Genomic DNA, 12,419 nt, shown 5'->3' on the forward strand with positions numbered 1-12,419 from the left:
AAATCTTGAAATAGATGTTGAGCTGCTGAAATGAATAAATGGGGAAAGACTGTTCTGACAGCAGAATCTTACAGCAGTGAAGGCGCTTATACCAAAAAGAGCAAGTATTACAAAGGGAAAGAGCAAAGGTTAGCACTAGGTTAATGCTGAGCATGGTAGTGGAATCCAGAAGATAGACTGGAGTATACCATTTTTTACAGAAGGCCAGTTTGTTGTTGGTTATTAATACTGCTATTTCTATTCTTAAGCAAGATAATAAAAGAACAATTAGGATGCTTTGCCTGTATTTTGTTGTCTGTAGACAGTAAGCCAAATTTATCTTCATGTATTTCCATTGAAATAAAATAAATAATGAAACAAAATAACCGTTTATGTTATCAGCTGTTATTTATAGTGGGGAAACAGATTGGGTTAGGAATGTAGTAGATTTCAAAGTTTCAATAGTTTTCTCTCAGGCTGTGCTGTATGGTGCAAGCAAAGAAAAGGTTAAGTTTACCCATGAGAGTTCCCTCTCACATTTACATTATCAGTCAGCCTTTGTAGCTTTTTGTGCTTTTATCTATTGCGTTTTCATTGTGATCTACATATGAAGTTCTCAATTCTACAAATTCTTATGCTCAAATTTATTCACAAATGGCTCTGACAGATGAGCTCGGGAAGACTTAGATGCTGCGGTTTAAGGCAGCACCAGCTGTTCACCTTCTCCCATCCCTCAGATCGTAGTCCACACAGAAGAGCCAGCAACACCTTGATCACTAGATTTCACTCTTCTCACCTCAACACAAACCTGTCTTTTTTGGTGGCTGCAGCTAATGGATGGGTCTATGAATGGGATTCCTGGGGACATGCATATTCCATTTTGCTGCCCTTTCTTCCAGACCAATAACCTCTAGCAGAGAGGTGATTGAACAGTTGGGGGCAGCAACATCTTAAAGCCTCTGAGTTTGATACTCACTGCTTATTTATGAGACTCCACTGTAGATTCAAATGAACATGTTTTTAAGTTTTCTATTTTAAATTACCTGTGCTTTGCACTTGTTACTGTATCAAGTCAGGGCAGAGGACATTTCAGTACTTGGATTTGTGATATCACCGTATCTCTGTTTAAACTTTCACCTCGGGGTGTTCTTTACTCTTAAATCTGATCATACATAAAAGGTCTTGTTTATGTAACTTAGCTCTTTCTTTCCTGTGGTAATACACCATAGAAATTGTCTAGTAGGCAATTTTAGTGTTGGATTCATTTAAGCTGCCTCAAATGAAGATTACATCACTTATTTTATTGCAAGACCAAGTGGCAAGTCTTTGCCAAAAGAAAGCAGTTAACCTGAAGTAGTATATTATTTGTTTTGGTTTTGTGTGTTGGCTGTCAAACCAAAGTCCAATATTTGTGTAGCCAACATTTAAACTTGATTAAGTCCTTGATTTACTACTGCTTGATTAAAATGATTTTGAAAAGTAGGGCTGTATAGCAACAAGAAAATGGCTAAGGAGCTGGCCTGTTGCCAGAACTTAGAAGTAGAGGCTAGGGGTCAATGGTTTGCAGGGACTGACACCAGAACTTGTACTGAGTGGGATGCTTTTCACTGTTTTAATCAATAGCCTAGGAGTAAACATAAAACCAGTAGTGGTAAACCGTGTGATTGCTGCACTGATGAAGAAAGAATGATGTATAAAGTATGAGCCCATTTGACTGTTAAAATGCAGTTGTCTACACAAGTCTTGTGACGAGGAAGAAGGAATTCTGGCTGTTCCTACAGAATGGAAGAGTTTATTTTTGAAAGCTGTGGCCCGAGGAAGACTTGGGGTTTGTAAGGAGACTCCTGTAGCCAAAGATGCTTTTAATGTAGGGCAAAGCCAAAAGAGCTTGTGCAGTCTTTGACTCTGCAAGTGAAGGTAGGAAGGAAAGGTAGGAGGATAATTTAAATTCTTTTAATAAGACCAGTTCTAGGAAGTTACATCTAGTTCTATTTTTTCTAAAGAACATATTTTGAAAAATTGGAAAGAGTGCAAAAAGGGCAAAGATGGGTTACAAGAAGCAATGTCACATATAGCAAATGAGGAAGAAATGCATTCTCTCAAAGGAAAGAATGACAGTGAAAGACAACTATGGCCATGTTTGTCCCAGAAGCAGCTTCAGGAGTTCACCTGAAGGTGAAGTCTTCCCTAGAAGACACTAACTACTGTGTATTAATGATGTTACCTTTGGGAGCTGAGAGTGGCTTCAGGCTTGCCATGATGTTTCCGACCACATCTACGTTATTGCACTTGTACTTGACTTCAGCAAAGTCTATTAACTGTTTGTCCCACCCTGCTGCAGCTGAATACAGGCCCGCCTAGCTTCATGTGTATTGCTGGAGTCCTAGGGAAAGCTATGCTTCACCTATGTGCTTCTGTCACTTCTTTCCATTGCACAAGGTGTGAAAAGCATTGTTTGTTTTCTGTTGTATGGACATATCCTGGTAAGCCTTTCATAGTATGCTTTTTTCAGCCTTAGATTTTGGTGTGATTAAATTTTAGTATGATTTTAATGGAACCGCAAAGAATTACAACAGCTGAGGATCTGTGTTTTTTTCTTTTTACATCCTGAATTCATAAAATGATCAGACCAAGGATGGATGTTGCTTTCTTTGGAATTTTTTGACATATACTAGTTAGTTTATAAATGACTGTTTCTGTAATTTGGAGAGAAAAGGTTAACAGAGCATTCTTAGACTACTGTTTACCTTTTTATTGTGAAAGATAGGATAATTCTGAAAGTCTGGATTATTTCAGTATCTTTCTGGTAACACAAAGCAGCAGACTTAAAGGCTATATAAGAAGGTATTCTGGAAAAATGATTATTATAGGGACAAAATCTGTTTAAAAAACTTCAAACTATTTTCAATTTAACTATACCAGTGGGGTTAAATAATATTAGTAACTTCTGTTAAAGTAACAGATCATAATAATTTAAAACAAAAGGTCCCAGTGCACTTGCTAATATCTTTTATGGCTTCAGTAAAATACATCTGAAATGATTTACAAAGCAAAGCTTCTGGATGAATTCTTCCAGTTCTACATGGGAAGAGAGCCTGTTTGTCTTCATGGATGTTTATATATACCCATGGAAATTATGATCTAAATGTCGGTATGGTACTAAAACATAGCCATATATGCAGGGTGAAGAATTCAAAGCACTTGCATTCTGTCATTTATTGCACAAAAGTAATGTATATTGCATAGGGTCTGTTCAATTCTGTATTGTGACCATAGAAGGACTCTATAGAATTTGTACTATACCTTGAAGAAACTTTCAAGGGGAGGGACTGGCACACCAGTGAAAAAAAAAAAAAAATCAGCATAGTGCGTATCTGATCAAACTTATCTGGCTCTTTTTGAGCATTCTGACCCCAGCCCTGTCAGTGCTGGAAACACTGGAGAGCTGGGAGATATTTCCACTGTATTATGCTACTATAGATTTTCATTAACTCACCTTATTAAAAAAAAAAAAAAAAACAAAAAAGGTCTGCAGGGAAACACAAGGAAGACTGTAAAGCTGAGTATGTGGGATAGACTCTTTCAGAAGTTAAAAGCAACTTAACCAGACACTTTTCTTTCCAAGATGATCCAGCCCTCCTTACTTCTTCAGCTTGGTAGAACTGAGCAATTGTACTAGAACAGCCCTGCAGTTTCTTGTGATACTGATGTTGAATCTATTTGCTTTTACAAAAGCCTGTATGAGCTTATTTTAGTGAATGCTCTCGCAAATTTTGTTTGTTTGTTTTACTGCAAGGCTATATATCCCCCTCCTTCCAATTAAAACTTATGGTAGTGCTGTGACCAAGGACATATGCAAACCCTTAGTGCTTAGAGAGAGGCACCTAGGACATTAGAGTGAATAGAGTGGATTTTCATCTGCCGATTTATCTCAGGATATGGTTTCTGAACAGATACTCAAAAGCTGATAGCTATGTATTAACTGTACTTGCAAGGCCAAAGTCTCCTTTCAGGGGTCTCATAACTATTCCATTCCTAAGCAGTTTGAGGTATAGAAATTTCTCATCAGAGGTGTCTTTTAGGCCAGAGAAGGCCAGCCTTTCATGCACCAGAGCACAGGGTTTTTAAAAGAGTATAGTCTCCAAAAGCAGCAAGTAATAAAGAAGTGCGGAATTTTGTATTTCACTAATATTTTTACAATAAATACAATTTCACATATAGTGCATGATTTCAGACTTCCAAATACTTTTTTTTCAGTGCGTTAATCTCAACTGATGCCATCCTTTCTTCTGGCGTTCTCCTGGACAATGAACCCTGCAGTGAAATGTCTCCTTCCTTGTGACACACATGAACACTGGTCAGGAGTACTAAAATTGATGGGTGACAACCCTCTTCCCATCCTGAGGGTTTGAAGGGAAAACTGTGAAAAGGAACCAGTCAGACATTTTCAGAAATAGTCACATCAGGGACCTTCAAATATGCACACAACTCTGCTATTTCACCTGAAATTCTTCTACTCTTTGATTTTTTTTTCTGCCTTTGCATCATGATCTTTTCTTCCTGGGTGCACTCCATGCTTGTGTCTTCTGCCTTAAAATGATACAAGTAAACAATTCACATTTTCTGATGTCTACCAAAGCATATTTTTGTCATTTGACTGTTTCTGCATATAAAGGTTTTAGACTGATTATGATACATTCCTTCAATTCATTTTTTGTACAAGTTTAGGATTTTTGAATGTCTATAATTGTATATTCACTTTTTGCCCAAACAAAACATACAGCTCTTCAAGAGATTACATCATGTACACTACTACTTTATTATTTGTCCTAAAAATCATTGCCTTTAACGGGCTCTCTAGCTAGATTTCAAGAGAACCAAGTCGTGAGCAATTTAGATATAATCTGCAGAGAGTGTGCTTTGCCTATTGTTCTCAGCTGTTGTTTTGAGCTACTTTGGAAACTACTGAACCAGTGCTGTTTAAGCCGTATTAAACTCTTCAGCCAATTATGGCCTAATCCTTCAAAACCAATGGAGTAGGACTTGCTGCTGCCAACATCTATGGGTCTGTTCACTAAGTCTGACTATTATGCTCATTATTAAGTGCTATAGGGCTGAACTTTACATTTGATATGTTAGTACCGAATCCTGTAGATTTATCTGCTTTTTTTTTTTTTTTTTTTTAATGCAGCCAACTTTACAAGAAAAAATACAAAAATGATTTATTGCATTAAGGCTAAGAAAATACATTTTTATCTTCTGATTTTTGGTAGGAAGATTAACAGGTTATTCTGTCTTTTATCAGTTATTGAAAAATAGAAAAAAATACAGATTCTAAACCCAAATTAAAACTCTTTACACTGAATGTTTCTTTTGCCTGGTGACTAGAATAGATTCTTTTAAGCTGTATTGCTTTCCTGAATGCCTAATACAGCTTGTGAGACAACAAAAGGGGCATAAAACTATTTTTCCTCATTCACAGATCAGTCTATTTAATACTTATTGAGCAGCAGTAGTTTCAGAGAAAGGGAAAAAAAAAAAAAAAGCTCATTCATTCTGAACACTGGATGGAAAGATTACGTTTTAAGTCTTTTCAAATACCAGGTTTTGTAATGGAACTAATAATTCAGTTTTGCTGAAGTGTTACAATTATGTCTACGTGTACTGAAATGTTATTTGCTTCTGTCGTTTGTAGCTGGCTTTCAACTTCTGCATGCTTGTTCTAGGCAACAAGTGAGACAATCATTAGGCTATGAGATAAGTGTGATGACCAGTTTTATCAGTTATTATGACTTGAAGTCAAGTGTGATGGGACATTGTATGATCCTACAGTGAAATATATGACAGAAGGATACATTTATCTGTCCTCCAGTTTTTTAACTGTGTGGCCGACTTGTGGCTATTTTCTCTTGTTCTGGTTTCCAGTTACTGGGTTGCCAGGCAGGAATGGACTATGTGCCAAGAGCTGTATTTCTGCTTCAGCAATGGACAAAATTCAATGCAAATGGATGTAAAATAGATGGGAGATCTGTAATAGAATTAATGGGAAAAAATAAGCAGAAATATAGTCTAACATACTTTATGAAATCATTTTTGAAAAACAGGGTAAGATGAAAACTTCAAAATATGTTTTGATATATTTCTTTAAAGAACTGTTTAAATTTTCAGCTTTGAAACCATTCAGAAATTTCTTGTTTTTTATGGCATATAATAATGCAAGTTAAGTAAAAAAGGCACAACATAAACAAAACACAAACTGAATATCAAATTATTTTTTGTTTCAGAACTTTTCTTTGCTAATAACTTTAAAAAGTTACAAGTTTTCTTCCCATTTAGAGGCACATGATGGATTATAGTCTTTCAGTCTTACAATGAAACAGACATTCTGTCCCTTGGATGGTTGTGAGCTATAGTTTAAGATGGATATGCTAAAGGGATGCATAATTATTCCCCAAACATTTTCTTCTTATTTCAGGAAGTTGTAAAAATGAGCCTAAGCTTAAAAGACACAAATGATGAATTAATATGTATATATAGTTACAGTACCCAGACTTGTGGCAAACTCTGACTTGTGGCAATCCCAGGAAAGGAGTAACATCTGGAAAAAATCGAATTTCCAGCACGTCCCCAAACTAGAGAAAGTGAGACTAGAGGCTTTATTTTCTAGTTTAAAGAAGAGAAAGATAAATTGCTCTTCCCCCTACTTTAACACCTAGCAGAGCGAAACAAAGTTTCTGAAGTCTTGAAGTAGGATCCCAGTGAAACAACTTGGTGCTCTATTAAATTCAAGAATTATAACTTCATAATGTATTAGAAGAGAAGTGCTTGGACCGACTTAGCTGATTTTGAAATTTAAGGTCTATGACTTCTAGCTTTATACCACTTAAATTATTACCTACTTAATCAAAGGAAATGAGGACCGAAGGTGTGCATGTTGAGGATCAAAGAGAGAATAAAACTGCCTATATTTAAGTGTAGCGTGACATGTTTGCTGCTGCTGCTTTGGTTACTGAGATAGAATAAATAACTGTTTCTTGTTTTTCCTCTTGACTCAAGGAACTTTCAGCTTGTGAGCTAGAAAATGCAAGCTTGCTTTTTATGTTGTGTAAGGGTGACAAAGGGCCATCCTTATAGAGGGGGTGAATTTGCGTTGAGGGGTCAGGGTAGGTAGGTACCCTTTCTGGTCGGATCCCACTGTTTTCACCTTTGATTTCTATCATACTCAAGAGAAAAATTAAATATATGATGTTTGAACAATGTTAGTCTGAAATACTTTGTTGTCATTTATCATGTAATTTTCCCTTTAGCAGACAATACACCTTCCCCTGAGAAATATTACATTTTGAACTGTCTGGCATAGTGGAATTGAACCGCATGTATGCTTTTTTTCCTTCATGAACTTATTCAAGGATATTTTATTTACACACTAATTTTTTCATATATTCTTATGAAAGAATTTATGCTCATCTCTGAAAGTTCATAATTTTAAATTTGTTCAGATGAAGATCTCTCTTCGTATTGAAATGTATATATGTTTTACAGATGGTATAGCTCAATTTGGTTCTGAAGACAAATAACAAATCCTAATAATGAAAAATAAATATAAGGTGTATAAAATCCCTACAGATAGATGGGAATATTATTCTGCAAAATGCATTGATCTTTTTTATTTACTATACAGATAGCACCTGTATAAGTAGTGTTTTTATAAGTGAGTTTTGGCCAAGTACATTTTGGACCTGGTTCTATTTCTTGTATAAGCTATGACAAACCATTCTTTACTGGGAATGGAAGGAACCTTTGGCTTTTTTTAATTGCCTCTTTTTGCTTAAAATACCAAATTTACTTCAATATGAAATCTTTTAAAAAAATCTTATTCAGGGGTTACAGTCCTTAGACTCTTCACTTTCTTCCTTTCTTCACTTTCTTTCTTAATCATGATCTTTTGAACTCTTATCTGAAGGTACTCAAATGCATCTTACATCTAGCAAAATCAAGTGAACTGTTTTTGTTGAAGGATAAAAAGCAAATATTTGAGCCTAATCCATCCCACCTAATTTTTTGTACCTGCAGGGGGTTTTTTATTTTTTATTTATTTATTTTTTTTAAGTAGTAGTAAAGGTTTATATATTCTTCATCCTAGAAGTACGGCTAAGGTATTATATATTCTCCCCTCAGTTGCATTTTTCTTGCAATTTTGACTACTGGTTACTTTCACTATCTTTCTTCAATTTTTTTGTTACTATTTCAGTAGTGCACAAAAAAGCCAATTAAAATAATCAAGAGCAATAATTTCCAAAATAGATAAATGCAGACAGCTTCCTACACAGAATGCTGTGCTACAAGTTCTTTTGAATAACTTGATGTTCACAGAGAATCTAATATGGTCCTTGGATTTTGCCTAGGAGGATAAAAGGCTATCTTTATCTCTGGTAATCTGTAACATTATTAATCATTAATTATTTATTAATAGTAATCATTAATTATATAAAACATTATATTAATATCCATTATTTATTAAACTACCGACTATGCGATTGACTGGTAAAAGACTCATTCTTTCACATCAGTAGACTTTGGATCAGATTCAAAATTAATTGGATTATGTGTTGAAATTACTAACCTGCATTGCACCCACATGAAAAAGAGAGATTTTTAAGTTTTATATCCATTTGTAATATTTATAAAGCATAAGGAACTTGTACATATACACAGATATCACTATACATCATCCTCATTTATTTATACCCTTTTTCGATTAAACTTGAAGATTTGACCCAGTAATTTTACACGCTGTAGTGGTTCTTTTCTATCACAAAATCTTAATTTCTTTTCTCCCATCTGACTAGCCTCATTTCAACTGCAAAAATAATCATTTCATTGGTTATTTTGATCACTCTAAGACGCCCTGTATTAATATTCAGGCAGCCTGTCGTTGAAGAATAAAAGCATTGGAGACTGTCAGATATCATCACTGCTAAGAAAGTGTGCACATAGGCACATATGTAGCTCTTCCTGTGTTCAGTGCTACACACTTCAGACTTCATTGCTATTATTAATAATTTATATTGTGCCATAAATGTACAAAGTGCAGCCTTTATGCTATGTAGTGCCTGTGTGCTTATTTCTAACACTATTTTTTGAAAGAATTCACAGTATATTTCAATAAAATAATTGCTTTAAAATGTCTGTGGTTGATAGGAGCCGTATATATTTCACGACTAGTCAGTTGGGATTTAAAACAAACACTGGTGTGATCACATCTTGAATAGACATTCAGACTTGTTTTATAACTGAAAAAATGCTATTAACAGTGGGAGGTGGTAATAGGCAATTTATCATGTGTATTAATTATTATCAGTCACTGCTTCAGAATAAAACAGGAGGAAGTTAAAAAAAAACCCGTGTGCTCTTCCCAGGCTACAAGCCTTCAAAGGTGAGTTCTAGAGGGCAAGAGAGAGAGGGTAAAAAAACAGTTAAAGGAACCACAAAAATGAAGAAATCGTTTGACCATGTAATAACTCTGAAAAATAGCAACAAACAAGCAAAAAAAAACCCATTCAAGTGGATCTTGCTTCATTTTCTTAAAATCATGTTTTGTAGAAGTTTGAAAGGTGAGGAGGGCTCATGTTGACTTCAAATGACCTGAAATTACTCTTGAAGTTTTTTTAATAGCATGTAAAAAGAGCAGAGACAAGGCCCTTTGCCTGTTTTGAAACGGTTATACAGCCATCAGTGTCGCAGGGGCCTGGAGACCGTTCAGCGCGTACGTAGCACGCTGTGCTGCTCATTGCTCGTGTTCTGCAAAGAAACAGCAGAAAAGGCCAAATCCGGCACTCGCTGGCATCAGAGAGAGTGTCGCTGTCAAAGACAGCTGAAAACGCTTGACGGCATGTTTCTTTCCTTAAAGTTAAGGCGAATGATTACTGCAGGACGACCACCGCTGTTTTAAGTAGGGAAGTGGCAGTTTTCTCTTTGGATTGTGTCCTGAGCCGTAAAGGATCCAGGCTTTTCCGATCAGAACGTCACATTTGAAACCATTCCTATGGCAAGATGCATAAATAATAAATATTATCTCTTATTAATCCGTATTTTAGTTTGACTCTGGCTCATCGCAAGTTACTTCCTCGGGGAGCACAGGATTCTGCGTTACAAATTACAAGGGAAGGTGATGAGCCACCGTCCCCGAGGAGTTAAGTTGTGAAAACAATCTTGGTTTCGTACGCGCTGATATAGATCTGTTATTCCCTTTCCACAGCTATCACAACACATTTTAAATTGTGGCTGATCTTTTATGCAAATAGCTGTCTTATTAGACGTTGCGGCTGTACGTGCTAATGTCTCCACGGGTTTCTCGGGCGTTTGCGATGTAGCCATCAAAGCGGTGGAAATGAATGATGATGACTGCAGAGCTTTGAAGAGCAAAGACCAGCGGCAGCGTTGGCGAGGTTCTAGGTGCCCGAGTCGGTGGCCGGCAGCAGCGGCTCAGGGAATCATTCTCGTCTGCTCTCTCTTCTTGTGTTTTATTGTCACTCCTAAACCTGCAGACATACCTCACAGCTGACATTTTGTTAGCAAACATGAGTAGGCTAGTGAAATTGCAAAAGGCGAGTCAAAACAGTTGCTAACGGTGGCATAAAATAAGCGAAGAACTGGTTTTGCTGTGTAAAATGTATGCTATCTCCTCAACTAACTGAAAGCTGAAATTTTGTATTTGTTTTCCAGTACTGTAATGTGAACATTATGTGAGAAATACAACGCAGTCAACAGAATAGCAGGAGAAAAAACAGTGGATTACAGCTTACCGCATATCTGTTCTAGATAAAATATGAGTATTCTCTGAATTAAACCAAAATAAGGCATGGAAGCATTAAAATGCTGTTTTTGAGGTTTCAGTTCAGATTAAAAATAGTAGTAGTCTTTTATACCTTGCTGTTCCTCTTGAATATTTTTAAGAATTGTGCCAATTTGTAGAGTTGAACAACGAAGTTCATTTTAAATCCTGTGAACCACAGTTTAAATTGCAGAGCCTGATTCTATTTCCGTTGTCCTGTTTTTTTCACTTGACATTTACATTTTGATAATTCTCGTAGCATAGATAAATACAAAAAAAAAGAAATTGTTTTTAAATGCATGAATCACATGCGGTCATTCCTGCAGCTATTCTTTGAACCTCATTTAAAGTTATGAATGAACTAATCTTGAATGTTTAAGGTTGTAACATAGACAGTAGCCCACTTCGCAGAGATTTGGCATGCTTTTTAGCACGTGGTTTGGCATCACAGTGCCTTCAAGGGCTGAGCTTCCCAGACCGTGTGCCTGGGGAAGCTCATGTTGCTGACTGTAAAGTTGCATGCATTTCAAAGGCCACCTGCACAGTCTGCGTATAGTTTGTGACTACCCAAGGCAGTCCAGCCAAAGTCGCCCTTGGCACCCGACCCACCAAGACCGAGGGGGAAAAGCAAGTATTTACTGGTGTACATCTTTTGACTAACAGTTGAACTCGGTAAAGTGGATCTGCACATCTGGGAAATGCCAGGCTTCTGGTGGCTGATAGGAAACTTGTGTTATAAAGATGGTCAAATGGTCGGGCTTATTGGCACTATGAGAAATGACGTGTTTAGCCCAGTGGAAAAGACTGAAAAGCATTGTTTTGAGCAACAAGGTGCTGATTTAACTGTAAAATTCAGGTATTTTTTGACTCTGGAAAAACGGATGAAATATTAGCATGTTTCTGTAAGCTCACTGTACCTCTGGAGCCACGAGTGGCAGCCCCGGGACTGGACACCTGGCAGGTGGACGGCAGGTTCTGCACTGTGGGTGGGTGGAGATTTGCTAGCGCGCTGCTCAAAGGGTGCTTCTTCACCAAAGAGTGACGCGGATGGTGTGGGGGGCACCAACGTAGTAAAAAGAGCATCCTCGGAGGAATATGGTATCTGAGCAAAAGAGAATACCAGGCAGCAAAAAAGCAGCTCCGTGTAGGAAGAGACAGCGGAGCCCCGGTTCTCACCTTCTCTCTCCACTGTCTCTTCATTTGCCGCTCTCTAGAACCCAGGGTGGGAAAGCAGAGAATATGGGGTATTTTGCTCCCTGGGGAGAGGTGCCAGGAAGGCAGCCCTGGTGGATTTCCCGGAGCAGATTTGGCTTGTGGAGCATGCACGCTGCCTCCTACTAGTCCACGTGTGCTGTAGTTTACTAAGGAAAAAAATATTCTAAAATGAAGTTCAATGGCATCAAGTGCAGAATTACAGTACAATCAGTTTAAATTCTTATGCTTTTTTTTTTTTTAATTCAAACTAACAGGCATTCCATAATGTTAATAAATGATGTAATGGGGAAAAAAGATATTTTTAGATTTTTTCTAATAGTCTTTATAATAGTGATAATTAATTTTAGTACGTCATTGCATTCTGGGTAGACTTATGTCTTTGTTCATAATC

The 12,419-nt window shown here is 36.9% G+C and overlaps 1 protein-coding gene across 2 annotated transcripts in view; it reads left to right on the forward strand.

Annotated features, from left to right (window-relative positions):
• TRIQK (triple QxxK/R motif containing) overlaps nucleotides 1-12,419 on the forward strand; it is a 61,109-nt gene that overhangs the window by 4,649 nt on the left and 44,041 nt on the right. The window lies entirely within an intron of this gene.

This window comes from Rhea pennata, chromosome 2 (genome assembly GCF_028389875.1).
Source record: "Rhea pennata isolate bPtePen1 chromosome 2, bPtePen1.pri, whole genome shotgun sequence".
Classification (NCBI taxonomy): domain Eukaryota; kingdom Metazoa; phylum Chordata; class Aves; order Rheiformes; family Rheidae; genus Rhea; species Rhea pennata.